At 39.5% G+C, this 5,824-nt stretch overlaps 1 long non-coding RNA gene across 1 annotated transcript; it reads right to left on the bottom strand.

Moving 5' to 3' along the window:
* Positions 1–4,021: 4,021 nt before the first annotated feature.
* On the bottom strand, positions 4,022–5,824 carry LOC118478266. The gene is made up of 2 exons (XR_004858923.1): positions 4,658–5,824; positions 4,022–4,620 (listed from the first exon to the last, which is right to left on the bottom strand). It is a non-coding gene; the product is annotated as an uncharacterized LOC118478266 (long non-coding RNA).

Genomic DNA, 5,824 nt, shown 5'->3' on the forward strand with positions numbered 1-5,824 from the left:
CTGACTCCCCAGTCGAACAACTCATCCTTTGCCAAAGGTAAAGTCAAGCCAATAAACCCTACCTATCCCTACCTACTTGCACAGCAGCAATAGCCGTCCATAGCTCTTCAAACCACTCCATATCTTATAACATACATTTGAAAACCTGTGCTATAATTAGTAGAATATATGATTTATCAGCGTGGTTGCAAACTTAAAATGGAGTGGATTCTTAAAAAATCCCAATTAAAAAAAAATCACAAAGTATTAACGTGAGAGCCGACGGGAGCTATCTCGGTTCAACCGATGTGCCTAAAGAAAGAGAAAGTGTAATAGTATTTAGTATACTGTATACCGGTACTGGAATCTTTGAATTGATGTCGGTGTCGCGGGGCTATGGACGGAGACTGGAGACCCACTTTCACCACTTTCCGGCTTTCACACGCCCTGTCTCCCACCACGGCACACTTCATGAGATAGATTCATGGACCCTACATTCATTGATGAATGCCTGTCCTCTCGATGGTCTATCGCGGTGTTTTTGTTCTACTTGACGACCCATCACCGGGTCTGTCAGCTGAGAGTTGTCCCACTTGACGGTACACTGAGAACTGTCCCACTTGACGGTACACTGAGAACTGTCCCACTTGACGGTTCACTGAGAACTGTCCCACTTGACGGTACACTCGTCCACTACAACCCACAATATATTAAACACTTTCCACTGAGGCTGCTATTGGCTGTATTATATATATATATATATTTAGTATTCAAAAGACTGATTTCTGGGGAACAGTGCATCACGGAGCGGGGAAGACAGTAGACAGTAACTGTATCAGGTTTTTACAATTACCCTTCATTGACTTTACGGTAGACTAGAAGAACGCATTATCCTCGTACATATTATAGTGTGATGTAGTTGACAGTCAGGTAGACCATGGTCGGTCAGGCCTGAAAGACTGTATCGTTATTGGCAGTACATGTAGACTGTATCGTTATTGGCAGTACATGTAGACTGTATCATTATTGGCAGTACATTAGACTGTATCATTATTGGCAGTACATGTAGACTGTATCATTATTGGCAGTACATGTAGACTGTATCATTATTGGCAGTACATTAGACTGTATCATTATTGGCAGTACATTAGACTGTATCATTATTGGCAGTACATTAGACTGTATCATTATTGGCAGTACATGTAGACTGTATCATTATTGGCAGTACATTAGACTGTATCATTATTGGCAGTACATGTAGACTGTATCATTATTGGCAGTACATGTAGACTGTATCATTATTGGCAGTACATTAGACTGTATCATTATTGGCAGTACATGTAGACTGTATCATTATTGGCAGTACATGTAGACTGTATCATTATTGGCAGTACATGTAGACTGTATCATTATTGGCAGTACATGTACCGCGCTAGCGGTAGACCTTCGAGTGGACCAGCACCTATGTCGTTCCCTTTGCCCACCAGAAACACAGCACTGTTAGGTAGTCTGAGTAGGGCATGCCACATGAGTCCCTCTCACATAGAGAGATGTACGCGCAAACACAGCACTGTTAGGTAGTCTGAGTAGGGCATGCCACATGAGTCCCTCTCACATAGAGAGATGTACGCGCAAACACAGCACTGTTAGTCTGAGTAGGAGGACATGCCACATGAGTCCCTCTCACATAGAGATATATGTATGCACACGCAAACACAGATCTACACCAAAGCGCAGATACAGACACACACAAAGCCGCGCGCGCCACCACAGATGTTCTATCATGTTAGAAAATGACGGTGCAACGGCAGAAAATATGTCAGTAAAACCAGAAAATTGAACATTCCTCGGTCCCGGAGATTTCGGTATAAACGACGGTCCCGCAGATTTCGGTATAAACGAACTTCTCTGTACTTCCTCTACCATAACATCAATAGAATCTATATTTGTGAGGCAGCGTGGTGGAATCAGGCTCTCGTCAATTTTTGGGCATGTAGAGTTATTTGTATCATCTTAAAGCTTGTTCACTTGTCTTTACTTGGATGAATAAAAATATCCATTTAGGCATTTGTCTTGAGTACAAGTCAAGATATTTGCGAAAGAAGGAGGTGGGGGTCACCTGTTTTCAGAGGTAAAATTAGTGAGAAAATGGCCGCCAAAGATTAGTTATTTCCTTAGCTTATTAAGAGTCCGTGGTAACTGAAAATTTACATTTTTTGTGCCTTTAATCAACATTTTTCAGAAAAATCCACACAGAAACGATGGGCATGAAAGGTGTTGAGCCAAAAAACAAAAATTTGATAAAAATTCACAAACCTGTGGAAAAATGCAAGTTTCTTCACTTTGATTATTTTGACGAGAGCCTGATTCTACCACGCTGTCACACATTTGGTTTGTTCACACACAACGACCTCCGCAGTGCTGGTACATTGGTACATGCTGTTAATGAAATATGTAAGAAGGAAATCAGAACCATGCATACCAGGCAAACATTGGAGAGGAACGTCAACAAAGTGAATTCAGCTCAGACCCCCCCCCCCCCCCCCCAGTGGCAATACTTGACAATGCACAACTACATGATGTACATCAAAAGAATTTATTATATATATATATATATATATCATTATCAATTATATACAGTCAGCTCTCTGCACCCAGAGGATTCACATTCCTGGATTGAAAAAACAAAAACAAAAAAAAACCAACAACAAAACAACTACAACATGAACTAGGCCTAAGCAGTTGTGTGTGGATACAAAATATATACCAACTTTTTATATCTTCAATTAATTTCAAACAGCTGTAAGCTGACAAAACGCCTTTTTACATTTTTGGCACCAAATCTTTTTCTTTGCTATATATATATATATACCAAAAGCCTGATCAATTAACCTACTTTGGTGAAAAAAATCAAAGTGAAACTGTGACTAGTTTTTGAATAAATTAGAATTCAAATTTCGGAAGAACGCTATTTCTAAATGGTTACACTGCCAAAAAGCCTCTTTATCTGGAAAACTGCAGCGATTCAAACAAAAGGCGTGTTGCTGGCGCGCAGCAGTCTTGTATTTGTATTCTATTTCTCCCACCAGAAGGCTTACAAACTTACATGACATGACAAAACACGCCATCTTGTTATTAGTTTCAGTTTATCCAAATATTATAACAACCATTTGATATAGCACACAATGTTGTACAAATTAATAAACATTATCAGAATGTGATTCAAGACTCAATGGTGCATGCCAAGTTATAGTATAGATAGACTTGAGCATCCAAAGATTCCTAAATCGACCCGGTTTAGTTTTGTTTTTGGAAAAAGTTTTACGACAAATCCAATGTAATAAGGCCATAGAAATGTGGAAGATTAAAGGTGTTATTTGAGAATAATATACCAAAAAAAAGAAAAAAAAAAAAAGAACGAGAAGATATAAGAAGAACAGACAGTTGGTAGGAAAAGAAAGGAGCAGACCACACCAGAGCACCCATGAACCACCGATTTCTTTCAGGTCAGGTCATGGAGCAACTGTCCTGTGGAGAGGAAAAGAAAGGAGCAGACCACACCAGAGCACCCATGAACCACCTATTTCTGTCAGGTCATGGAGCAACTGTCCTGTGGATGCAGAGAGCAGACTGCTTGAATGCCCGGCAAAGGAACTTTATATATATATATATATATATATATATATATATATATATATATATATATATATATATATACATACACATGTATATATATAACATGTACATGCGTCTAATCTTAGGAAAGTTCTTCTTCTAACTAAGAGTACTAAGACGCCATTGTAAACGAGAGAGACTTCCGTTCACAAGCAGAGCGCACTGATCCCACAGTGACTTGACGATGGATTCTCTTGAGTCTATTCATTGCACAGGGTACATGTACCCAGCTAGTTCTGTTCAAAGCAACGCTCATAAGACAAATCACCAGCACATAGAGGAAATAACAAGACATACTAATACTGCAAATGCAAAACAAACAAAAAATTAATAATAATCCGACATACATCATGAACATACAAATGTGTGTACTGCACAAAGTTTTATGAAGTGACAGCATTGCCAATGATACATAATTATTACTAAATAAAGAGATTTATAAACTGTAACTTGTAAATAATCATCTTGCTGAATTATTATCTGCACAGAAAGAAACAAGTGCAAAGGTCATAACCAAATGACATTATATATTTAAAAAAAGAAGTAAATTCACCCTGGTCGACCCTGTCAAAAACTGACAGCCCGAAATACAGGGGACAGGGGAGCCACTTAATCAGTTAAACCAAACACGGTGAATCCGAGAACAACGCCAAACCAAAAGAAAAGAAAATGCCAGACTTTTTCCTTCTTTTCGAGCTACCTCTTTAACTTTAAACCAAAACACCCAGATAAACCGAAGAAAATGTGGTAGTCCCGCAGGTTTCAGTTTCACCTCACTCACTATACTATAAGGTCTCACAGGTGCACACTGCGGCACACTTTTCCTCTTCAGTTTTTGTTCCTTTAATTGCTCTACTTCCTCCAAGGCTGCACAAAAATGGCTCATATTTATCTGATCTCAGGGTACACTCATTTCAACACTGATGTACCTGATCTCAGGGTACACTCATTTCAACACTGATGTACCTGATCTCAGGGTACACTCATTTCAACACTGATGTACCTGGCAGAGAGCAACAGTCAGCACTTACAAAATATTTCACAAGGATATTTCAAGTGTCACCCAGATAAAAGATAATAAAAAATGAAACTTAAAAGAAAAAAAGAGAGATGCACATTTAAAAATGAATTTAATAAAACAACATTATCCATCTATCGTATGCCAAAGACAAGCACATGGAGACTGCCATGATGTGGAAAGACAACTTTTTCCAAGAAGAAAGATAGAAATAATAAACAGAGCTAAAGGAAGAATCAGCAACATTTGGCAAATACAGCAAACTAGACAAGGAAACTACACAGATGGTGAAAGGATGAAATTGAAAAAAAAAAGACAATCAGATGAGAACTTTTTTCGTCTCAAAGATCAAACAAGAAAGAGAGGCAAATTGTCCCCCCCCCCCCCCCCTTCTTTCTATCAAGCGTCAGAAGTGAGGCAGAGAAGGCTATTTCACAGCAGTAAAACAATCAGCTTGGGTATCCCCCCAGGGAGCTATTGTGCAAGCTATGTCACAGGCAAAAGGCAAAGTTGTTTGTCATGAAGAGAGGCACATCAACAAAATCATGGCCATTTACAGCTGTGGTTGGAGGGGAGGGGAGAAGAAGACAATAGAAAGAAAAGAAAGCACAGACGAGAGTAAGTGAGTAAGTGACTGTGGGGCAGTAACTTCACCTGCGTCTGGTATATAATATTGTCAGTACAAAGTGAGAGGAGAACATGTTCGAATCACTTCTGTAGGCCTACCGGGAAAGTTTGAATATGAGTGAAGAGAAGCACATGGACACAATAACAGTCATTTAGTGCTGGCTGGGGAAAAGGCAAGACAGGGAGACAGAAATGACAGAAAGAAAACTAGTGGGACCTACTAGGGTGCCCTCTAACAGCCCACTGGACAGGGAAAGCAAAGTAAATGCTTTTGTGAAGCGAACCAAGGGACAAAGAGAAGGAAGAAGTCGGGCAGAAAAAAAAAGAGCAAGGTGTTGTGTCCACAAACTAATCCTGACAGCTCACATCACATACACACAAAACTACATGTTCTAAACCAGGGGTCCTCCATTTTTCAGTACATCCGCCATATTGCACACTTCATACTTTCTAATGGTGCTCATATGACATTATGCAGTTGCGAGCGCCGTAAAACCTCAACTTAAACTAAAATACTTTCTACAT

This window comes from Aplysia californica, unplaced genomic scaffold, assembly GCF_000002075.1.
Source record: "Aplysia californica isolate F4 #8 unplaced genomic scaffold, AplCal3.0 scaffold00450, whole genome shotgun sequence".
In the NCBI taxonomy this organism is placed as follows: Eukaryota; Metazoa; Mollusca; class Gastropoda; order Aplysiida; family Aplysiidae; genus Aplysia; species Aplysia californica.